Source organism: Mustela lutreola, chromosome 5 (genome assembly GCF_030435805.1).
Source record: "Mustela lutreola isolate mMusLut2 chromosome 5, mMusLut2.pri, whole genome shotgun sequence".
In the NCBI taxonomy this organism is placed as follows: Eukaryota; Metazoa; Chordata; class Mammalia; order Carnivora; family Mustelidae; genus Mustela; species Mustela lutreola.
The window spans coordinates 158,623,598-158,634,464 of NC_081294.1; the positions used below are offsets into that span (position 1 = coordinate 158,623,598).

General features: G+C 34.3%; 1 non-coding gene across 1 annotated transcript; it reads left to right on the forward strand.

Annotated features, from left to right (window-relative positions):
- The first annotated feature begins 9,211 nt into the window (after positions 1-9,211).
- Positions 9,212-9,318, forward strand: LOC131832836 (U6 spliceosomal RNA). Its single transcript, XR_009354198.1, has one exon. It is a non-coding gene; the product is annotated as a U6 spliceosomal RNA (small nuclear RNA).
- Positions 9,319-10,867: the final 1,549 nt, after the last annotated feature.

Here is a 10,867-nt window from a genome sequence, read left to right on the forward strand (position 1 = left end):
AATAGGTAAGCCAACTTAAAAAAAAAAAATCGTGGGCGCCTGGGTGGCTCAGTGGGTTAAGCCGCTGCCTTCGGCTCAGGTCATGATCTCAGGTCCTGGGATCGAGTCCCGCATCGGGCTCTCTGCTCAGCAGAGAGCCTGCTTCCCTCTCTCTCTCTCTCTGCCTGCCTCTCCATCTACTCGTGATTTTTTCTGTCAAATAAATAAATAAAATCTTTTTTAAAAAATCGTACTGGTTTTTCCTTAATAGTGATGCATATTTGAACTAAATAAGCACATTTTAAAAAGAGCAGTGATTGAGAAGAGGTTTTTTAACTGAGTGGTCCGAAAGGGCCTCCCTGAAAAAGTCTGTTTTGAACAGATTTCTGAGTAATATCAGCTAGGAAGCTGCGTAAAAATCTCAGGGATGGGTGATTTTTCCAGTCAAAAAACTGTAAAGGCTCCAAAGTCACAATAGAGCTATAAGTTTCTCTAATCAAGTAACTTCTGACAAAGAATGAGAAGAAATAACTAACCCAGGTTTGAAAGAAAAGGGACAGACTTTCTATGGAATTCATATTTAATTAAAGCTCTAAAGGACAAAAATACAATAGAGCAAAATTCTGGTCACGCTGATATACCTAATGAAAGTTCATAAACAAGGTGTGGGTAGCAAAGAGTGTGTGGGAATGTTGGTAAGAACAGTGGGGAAGAGTCATCCCTGAACATGTTCTTAAATGAAGCAATTCTTGTGTTGTTTAAAAGGGTAAATTGGAGTTTGCCTAAGTGATTAGAGAAGGATGCCTCAGCTTATGGAAGTTCAAAGCCATAAAGATGTGATAAACTACTGCAGATATTTTCATGTATATTTGTTGTTGCTTCTAGTAATGGTGATCTAAAAACTCCTACTTAAGACAACTAAAAATCCAGACAAAATAGCATTTAAAATGAAAAACATCAGAATGATTATAAAAATTATGTGTGGGAGGGGCGCCTGGGTTGCTCAGTGGGTTAAGCCGCTGCCTTTGGTCATGATCTCAGGGTCCTGGATCGAGTCCCACATGGGGCTCTCTGCTCAGCAGGGAGCCTGCTTCCTCCTCTCTCTCTCTCTGCCTGCCTCTCTGACTACTTGTGATTTCTCTCTGTCAAATAAATAAATAAAATCTTAAAAAACAATTAAGTGTGGGATTACTGGGCCAAAATACGAAATACAATGAGAGCCTAGTGATATATGCCCTGAAGCCATTTTAGCTATGAGAGCATTTGAAACTGCTAAAACACACTGAGCTGTGTTGTTAATAGACTCTTGATACTAGAGAAACAAAATTCAAAATCCAGCAGCAATCAAATTTGAGGACTTTGGTACAACCCAAATTTAAGTTGAGATCCCCAAAGCACAAGGAGAAGCAGAAATAAGACTATAGCCTACCTTGCCTTCTGTGTAAACTGAGAAAGTCAATCACTGAATTTGGAGTATGATTGTCTTGTAGAGTCTCAGATATAAGAGAAAATCCTGCCAAGGAGGACCATACCATTATTATAGCTCTTAATTATCCCTACTCAATAAGAGTTTCAAATATAATGTCTTGAACATAGCAAAATGTAACAGAGCACACAAAGAGAAACCATTAACAAGATTTGATAGACAAAATGGGATTAAGTATGATGTTAAAATGATCAATAAAGATTATAAAATGGCTTGATTACTCTGCTCAAAGAAATGAGATGGGAAGCAAATTGAACAAAAACCTGAAACTAAAAATGATATTGAGAAAGGTTTTATAAATGAACCAAATGGATACTCTAGAACTTTAAAGATATGACAGCTTATTTAAGATACCACAGGGGTGCCTGGGTGGCTCACTTAATTAAACCTCCAATTCTTTTTCCTTTTTTTTAACACCTTAATTTTATTTTATTTCTTTCATTTTGGCTCAGGTCATGATGTCAGGGTTGTGAAATAGAGCCCAGAGTTGGGCTCTATGCTGAGCCTGGAGCCTGCTTAAGATTCTTTTCCCTTCTTTTTCTATCCCTCCCTCCGCTCTCGCTCGCTCTCTCTTGCTTGCAAATAGATAGATAGATAGATAATAGACAAAGCAAAATAAAAGCAGATTATGAAAATAAATATAAAGATATTGAAATGAAAACAAGTTGAAAATAAAATAGAGAAGACCTACACAGCTAAAAGTTCATTCAGAAAATCTACTATTAAAGAAGTCAGTATGACACAATGTTAAGATATCAAAAGATTTGAGCATGTACATTACAGAAAGGGTAATCCAAATGGCCACTCATATATAATAACTGTTTTATCTTTTTTATGAATCTGGAATTAAATTAAATTAAATATTTTGTATATATTTTGTATATTAACCCCTTGCTGGGTATATGGATTTCAAAAACTTTCTCCCATTCTGTAGGTTTTCATTTTGTTGATTGTTTCTTTTGATGTACAGAAGCTTTTTAACTTGATGTAGTCTCATCTCATTGATTTTTGTTTTTGTTGTTTGTATTTTTTATGTTAAATCCAAGAAAGCATTGCCCAGAATACTGCCAGACTATTTTCTCTTGGAAGCTTTATGGCGCCAGGTCTTACTATTATAATTTTTTCTGAATTTTGCTATTTTTGATAGTTTTTCTGGATTGGAGTACTCTCAGTCTTAATTCTTTTGAATTATTTCCAGGGCATGTAGTTCCACTAATGATTGGATCCAGGAAGAGCTGAGTATATTACATCTAGTCTTGGATCAAACACCTAAGACAAAACAGTACTCATCCTGATCATTGTAGATCTTCCACAGGTCTGCTTTCTCTTAGTTGATGATTTCCACCACACATTTCTATATAATATTGTACATGGATTATTAAGAGGATCAAAACAACAAAATTATATAATTATATGACTTGTTAGAAAAAATAACTTGCCTAAATTCAATGACATAAGATTCAAGTCTGGGATATTATGGCCGATCTAAAAAACTTAGGCCTGTATGTATATATTTATGCAAATCTTTTTTTTATAAACATATATTTTTATCCCCAGGGGTACAGGTCTGTGAATCACCAGGTTTACACACTTCACAGCACTCACCAAAGCACATACCCTCCCCAATGTCCATAATCCCACCCCCTTCTCCCAAACCCCCTCCCCCCAGCAACCCTCAGTTTGTTTTGTGAGATTAAGAGTCACTTATGGTTTGTCTCCCTCCCAATCCCATCTTGTTTCATTTATTCTTCTCGTACACACTTAAGCCCCCATGTTGCATCACCACTTCCTCATATCAGGGAGATCATATGTTGGTTGTCTTTCTCTGCTTGACTTATTTCGCTAAGCATGATACGCTTTAGTTCCATCCATTTTGTTGCAAATGGCAAGATTTCATTTCTTTTGATGGCTGCATAGTATTCCATTGTGTATATATACCACATCTTCTTGATCCATTCATCTGTTGATGGACATCTAGGTTCTTTCCATAGTTTGGCTCTTGTGACATTGCTGCTATAAACATTCGGGTGCACGTGCCCCTTTAGATCACGTTTGTATCTTTAGGGTAAATACCCAATAGTGCAATTGCTGGGTCATAGGGCAGTTCTATTTTCAACATTTTGAGGAACCTCCATGCTGTTTTCCAGAGTGGCTGCACGACCTTGCATTCCCACCAACAGTGTAGGAGGGTTCCCCTTTCTCCGCATCCTCGCCAGCATCTGTCATTTCCTGACTTGTTGATTTTAGCCATTCTGACTGGTGTGAGGTGATATCTCATTGTGGTTTTGATTTGTATTTCCCTGATGCCGAGTGATATGGAGCACTTTTTCATGTGTCTGTTGGCCATCTGGATGTCTTCTTTGCAGAAATGTCTGTTCATGTCCTCTGCCCATTTCTTGATTGGATTATTTGTTCTTTGCGTGTTGAGTTTGCTAAGTTCTTTATAGATTCTGGACACTAGTCCTTTATCTGATATGTCGTTTGCAAATATCTTCTCCCATTCTGTCAGTTGTCTTTTGATTTTGTGAACTGTTTCCTTTGCTGTGCAAAAACTTTTGATCTTGATGAAATCCCAATAGTTCATTTTTTTTCCCTTGCTTCCCTTGCCTTTGGCGTTGTTCCTAGGAAGATGTTGCTGCGGCTGAGGTCAAAGAGGTTGCTGCCTGTGTTCCCCTCAAGGATTTTGATGGATTCCTTTTGCACATTGAGGTCCTTCATCCATTTTGAGTTTATTTTTGTGTGTGGTGTAAGGAAATGGTCCAATTTCATTTTTCTGCATGTGGCTTTCCAATTTTCCCAGCACCATTTATTGAAGAGGCTGTCTTTTTTCCATTGGCCATTCTTTCCTGCTTTGTTAAAGATTAGTTGACCATAGAGTTGAGGGTCTATTTCTGGGCTCTCTATTCTGTTCCATTGATCTATATAATGAACTTATACAACTTAGTAATACACACACACACACACTCACACACACACAATCTGATCAAAAAATGGGCAGAAGACCGAAACAGACTTTTTTTTTTTTTTTCCCTAAGAAGACATCCAACATCCAAACACCAACCAGGGACATGACTTTTCATGTCATGTCAACATACTAATCATCAGGGAAATGGAAATCAAAGCCACAATTATATATTGCTTCACACCTTTTAGAATGGTTAGCATCAACAAGAGATAAATTTATTCAGATAAGGGAACACTGTGTCCTGTGGGTGGAATTGTAAATTTGTACAGCCATTATAGAAAACAGTATGCAATTTCCTAAAAACATTAAAACAGAATAGTGAATTAATGTATGCATTCCCATGTTCATTGTAGTATAATTCACAAAAGCCATCAGTGTCCATCAGTTAAAAAAAATTAAATTAAAAATAAATTAAACCTAAAATGACATACTATTACACACTTACCATATTGGGCAACAGTAAAATTGTCTTGCAAGAATGTGAAAGAATGAAAGTGCCCATAATAAAAACATTTGAGGTAATTTGGACAATATTCAGAAAACTTAAAAATAAAAATAAAAATTTGGTCCATTCCTAGAAATACAACATGGAACTAAATGAATATTTTCACCAGGATATGCAACCAGATGATTATAGCTATTTCATTCATAATGGCAGGTCAGTAGTGGTCTATTTGCACAATGTTACATTAAATAAGAGAGAATATTAACAAACTGGGAGGTGGGGGCTAGGTTGTTATCATAAACAGATCTTCTATGGTGCTGATTATGTTCTATTTCTCAAAATCTTTAAGTTAAAAAAAGTTTTCAAATTTATATCTAGATAGATAGATGATAGATAGACAGATATCCCAGAAGCTGCAATGCGAGGCTAAGACCAGGCTTTAAAGGGCTTTTCTATACTCTACTAAATACTTGACACCATTCATTATATCATAGCTCAGTGTTCAAATCTCCATTTGTTTCCTCAGTTTCCTAATATTTATCTTAAGGTGACCTGATCCAGACTTTTGATCACCTTTGTCTAAATATTTCTATTTTAACAAAGTCCTTCTGAACACTGAGAGACTAAAACTTAGAAAAATACTCTGATTGTTATCTCACTAGAGTGGAAAATATACAGTTACCCATTAACTAATGATATCCATGTCTACATTAGATCCATGACATTTTTAATTCTTGGGAGCTTTTGGTTAAATGAATTTTTTAAGCTTCCTTTAAATGAAGCTTTAAGCCATCACCACATGAATAAAATTAAAAACTAAATGAAAACATGTCAAGTATTTACAGAGTAATAGAATGTGCAGTGGAAAGAGTACAATTCTGAAATCATAAAGCCTAAATTAGTGTGATGCATCTTTACTAGTCATGTAATCATAAACCAGTTATTTAAATGTGTTAGCCTCAGTTTTTTCACCCATGAAATGGTGATGATAATACTTATTATGCAGGGTTGTTGTGTGGATGTGATGAAGCATGGAGCATGAGAGTTTCATATTCCATGCTAAAATGATAGCTATTTTTATACTTATAATAATTCTAATAATAGTAATTAAATTGTTCAAAATGGTAATATTCATTTCTATTGAGGCATTGTATTGACTATTCATAGACACATTTACCAAAATAAATTTCATTTTACTTTACCCCCTCTGAGGATATATATTCCCTAATTCAATATAAATCTTATTATGAATAATAATTATCATAATAAATATGCTGATTTTTCTTCTATTTATTTTTAGAAAGGTATCCTTTACTGTTGAACATAAAGAAACTTAAGCAAGTCTGTCTTATTCAAAATTTGCATGCTGCTTTCTTATGAAACAAGATTATAGAGTTGTATGAAATAAATTCATGCAGTTAAGACATTTATGTTTGGAAAGCTGGGTGGTCAGTTAGTATTTCAAAAGAATATTTTAAATTTAAACCTTAAAACTGAGCTCCTTCAGCCTTATTTATAGACCATCCTTCATGCTTCATAAGTACTCCCTCATTGTAAACTAAATAATAGTTTTTGTCACAGTGTATATAACGAAAATGGATTTTATATTCTATTCTTTCAGAGTTAGTTGCAATTTCTACTTCCTTACTTCCTTATTTGAAAAATAGATTAATTCTGCAAAAAGTTTTTTCCAGCTTTATTGAAAAAAAAATCGACATATTATAATTTGTCAATTTAAGAAATGATTTCTTATAACATTGCAAACTTTTAACATTGTGTAAATTTTGTACAATTTGATAAATTGGTATACATCTATATTGCAATACAATCTACATAAAAATGTTAATACATCTACTATCTCCTATAGTTGCCACTGTTTTTTATGCATGTATCATAAGGAATTTTAAGATCTACTCTCTTAGCAACTTTTAAGTATATAGTATAGTAGAGATAAACTTCAGAGGTCTTGTGGGTTTTGTTCCAGACTGCCTCAATAAAGTGATTATCTCAATAAACTAAGTCAAATTATTATTTTTTTTGGTTTCCCAGTGCATATAAAAAATTATGTTTCCAAGTGCATATAAAAAATAAACACTATACTGTACTGTTCAAAAGCATTATGTTTTTAAAGAAAAACAATGTATATACCTTAAGTAAACTAGTTCTGAGTTTTCAGTGGGTCATAATTCCTGATCACAGATCACCATAACAAATACAATAATAATGAAAAAACTTGAAATATTGCAAGAATTATCAACATGTGACAGAGATACACAAAATGAACAAATGTTGTTAGAAAGATGGTGGCAGCAGACCTCTTTTAAACAAGATTGCTATAAACTTTCAAATTATAAGAATGTGATATATGCAAAGTTTAATAAAGGGAAGCACAATAAAAAAGTATGTATATTTTATTAACTATGATCATCATGCTGTACATTAGATCCCCAGAACATTTTCATATTATAGTTGCAAGTTTGCACCCTTTGACCACCTTACTCCACCCCAGGTTCACCCCTTGTCAACTCAACTCTAAGTTTCCATTAGTTTGCCTTTTCCTCAGATTCTGTATGTAAGGGATATTATAATACATAAATTAAAAAAATATATAAAATCTTTGAAATATTTCACTTAGTATAATACCTTCAAGATACATCCATGCTGTTGTAAATGGCAGTATTTCTTAATTTTTCATGGTTAAGTAGTATTCCATAGTATATATTTACCATACTTATTTTATTCATTCATCCATTAATGGATACTGAAGTTATTTCCATCTCTTGCTTAGAGTTAATAATTTTATAATAAACATAAGAATGCAGATATGTCTTTGAACAGTGACTTCATTTCCTTTAGATATATATCTAGAAGTGGGATTACTGAATCATATGTTAATTTTACTATTAATAATATGAATAATCTCCATACTGTTTTCCATACAAATTTATATCCCTATCACAGTGCATAAGTTCCCCATTTTCCCCAGTATTTACCAAAATTTGTTAGTTTCAATTTTTTGTAGTATATATTCTAATAGGTAGTAATATCTTGCTGTGTTTTTCAGAGGTAAACAACAACAACAACAACATAATGACTTTGCCCTGAGTTTTTTACGTTGAGCACTTTTTAATGCTCCTGTTGGGCATTTATATAAATTTTTTGAAAAAAAAGTCTATTGAGATCCTTTGCTATTTTTTTAATTATATATTTTTTCTATTTGTATCTATTGGTTATTAACCTCTTTTCAGATATAAGATTTGTAAGTATTTTCTTACATTCTGTGGATTGTGTTTTCGTTCTCTCTCTCTCTCTTTTTTTTTTTTTGGCAATGCAGAAACTTTAGTTTGATGTAATACCATTTATTTATTTTTGCTTTTTTTGCTTGTGTTTTTGGTCTGGTATCCAAAAAACTATTGGCAAGACCAATGTCAAGGGGAATTTTTCCTATGTTTTCCTTTAGGAAATTTAGTTTCATGCATCACCTTTAAGTCTTTAATCTATTTCAAGTTAAGACTTATGAGTGATATAAGGTTCCAGTTTCATACTGTTTATGTGACAGTTTTAAATATCATTTATTGAACAGACTATCTTTACCCATTACATATGTTGGCCCCAGTCAAATATTAGGTGACTGTATGAAAGGATTTATTTCTGGACTCTCAATTCTGTTCTACTTGTCTATTGGTCTGTTTTTATGCCAGTATACTTTATTGTTTGGAGCATGAGGGCTTTGTAGTATAGTTTCAAATCAAGAAGTGTAATTTCTCTTCTTCATTCTTTCTCAGAACTGCTTTGATTATTTGTTGTCTTTTATGGTCTCATATAAATTTTAGGATTCTTTACTTACTTCTGTAAAAAAATAATATAGGTATTTTTATAAGTTTTTTAATTTATTTATTTAACAGAGAGAGATGACAAGCAAGCAGAGAGGCAGGCAGAGAGAGAAGAGGAAGCAGGCTTCCTGCTGAGCAGAGAGCCTGATGCTGGGCTCGATCGCAGGACCCTGGGATCATGACCTGAGCCAAAGGCAGCGGCTTAACCCACTGAGGAACCCAGGCGCCCCTAACATTGGATTTTTGATAGTAATTGGATTTACAGATGGTTTTCAGTAGTATGGACATTTTAACAATGTTAATTCTTACTATTCATAAATATGAGCTATCTTTCCATTTGTGTCTCCTTCAATTTCTTTATCAATGTCATAGTTTATGGAGTACATCTTCTTAGTTAAATCTATTCTTAAGTATTTTTTTATTTTTGCTGCTATTGTGAATTAGATTGTTTTCTTTATTTTTTCAGATAGTTCATCATTAGAGTGTTAAAACCCACCTGTCTTGTGCTTACATTGGCAGCACATATACTAAAATTGGAATGATGCAGAGAAGATTAGCGTGATCACTGAACAAGGATGACATGAAAACCTGGGAAGCATTCCATATTAAAAAAAATGAAACAAAACAAAATTCTTGTCTTTTATGTATTGATCTTGTATTTGGCAGCTTTACTAAATTTGTTTATTCAAAGTTTTTGTGAAGTTTTTAGGATTTTTTAACATGTAAGTTCATGTTATCCAAAATAAGAAAATTTTACTTCTTCTTCTTTTTCCTATTTTTTTTTTTGGAGTCTCTTATTTCTTTGTGTTCCTTGATTCTCTGGCTAGGACATCTAGTACTATGTCAAATGAGAGTAGTGAAAGTGGACACACTTGTCTTTTTTCTGATCTTTAAGAGGAAAACTTTCAAACGTTTTTGATTGAATATGAGATTAGCTCTGGGCTTGCAATATGTGTTTTTTCTTTAATGGATTTTTAAACTTATTTTTTAAAATTTTTTATAAACATATGTGTTTTTATCCCTAGGGGTACAGGTCTGTGAATCACCAGGTTTACAAATTTCACAGCACTCACCATCACTCACATAGCACCTGCCCTCCCCAATGTCCATACCCCCACCATCCTCTCCCAACACACCTCCCCCCAAGCAACCCTCAGTCTGTTTTGTGAGTTCAGTCTTTTATGGTTTGTCTCCCTCCCAATCCCATCTTCTTTTATTTTTCTTTTCATACGCCCGAAACCGCCTATGTTGCATCTCCACTTCATCATATCAGGGAGATCATATGATAGTTGTCTTTCTCAGATTGACTTATTTTGCCAAGCATAATACCCTCTAGTTCCATCCACGTCATCACAAATAGCAGGATTTCATTTCTTTGGATGGCTGCATAGTATTCCATTGTACATATACCACATCTTATTTATTGATTCATCTGTTGAAGGACATTTAGGTTCTTTCCATGGTTTAACTATTGTGGACATTGCTGCTATAAACATTTGGGTGCATGTGCCCCTTCAGAATGCCACGTTTGTATCTGTAGGGTATATACCCAGTACTACAAGCACTGGGTCATAGGGTAGTTGTATTTTCAGCTTTTTGAGGCAGCTCCACGCTGTTTTTCAGAGTGGTTGCTCCAGCTTGCATTCCCACGTACAGTGTAGGAGGGTTGCCCTTTCTCCACATTCTCGCCAGCATCTGTCATTGACTGACTTGTTCATGTTAGCTATTCTGAAAGGTGTAAGGTGGTATCTCATTCTGGTTTTGATTTGTATTTCCCTGATGCCGAGTGATGTGGAGCATTTTTTCATGTGTCTGTTGGCCATTTGGATGTATTCTTTGCAGAAATGTCTGTTCATGTCCTTTGCCCATTTCTTCATTAGATTATTTGTTCTTAGGGTGTTGAGTTTGATAAGCTCTTTATAGATTTTGGATACTGGCCCTTTATCTGGTATGTCATTTGCAGATATCTTCTCCCAGATAACTTCTGACAGTCATCTTTTGGCTTTGTTAACTGTTTCCTTTGCTGTGCTTTTGCTTTTTGATCTGATGAAATCCCAATACTTCATTCTTGCCCTTGCTTCCCTTGCCTTTGGCGATGTTCCTAGGAAGAAGTTGATGCTGCTGAGGCCAAAGAGGATGCTACCTGTTCTCTCCTCAAG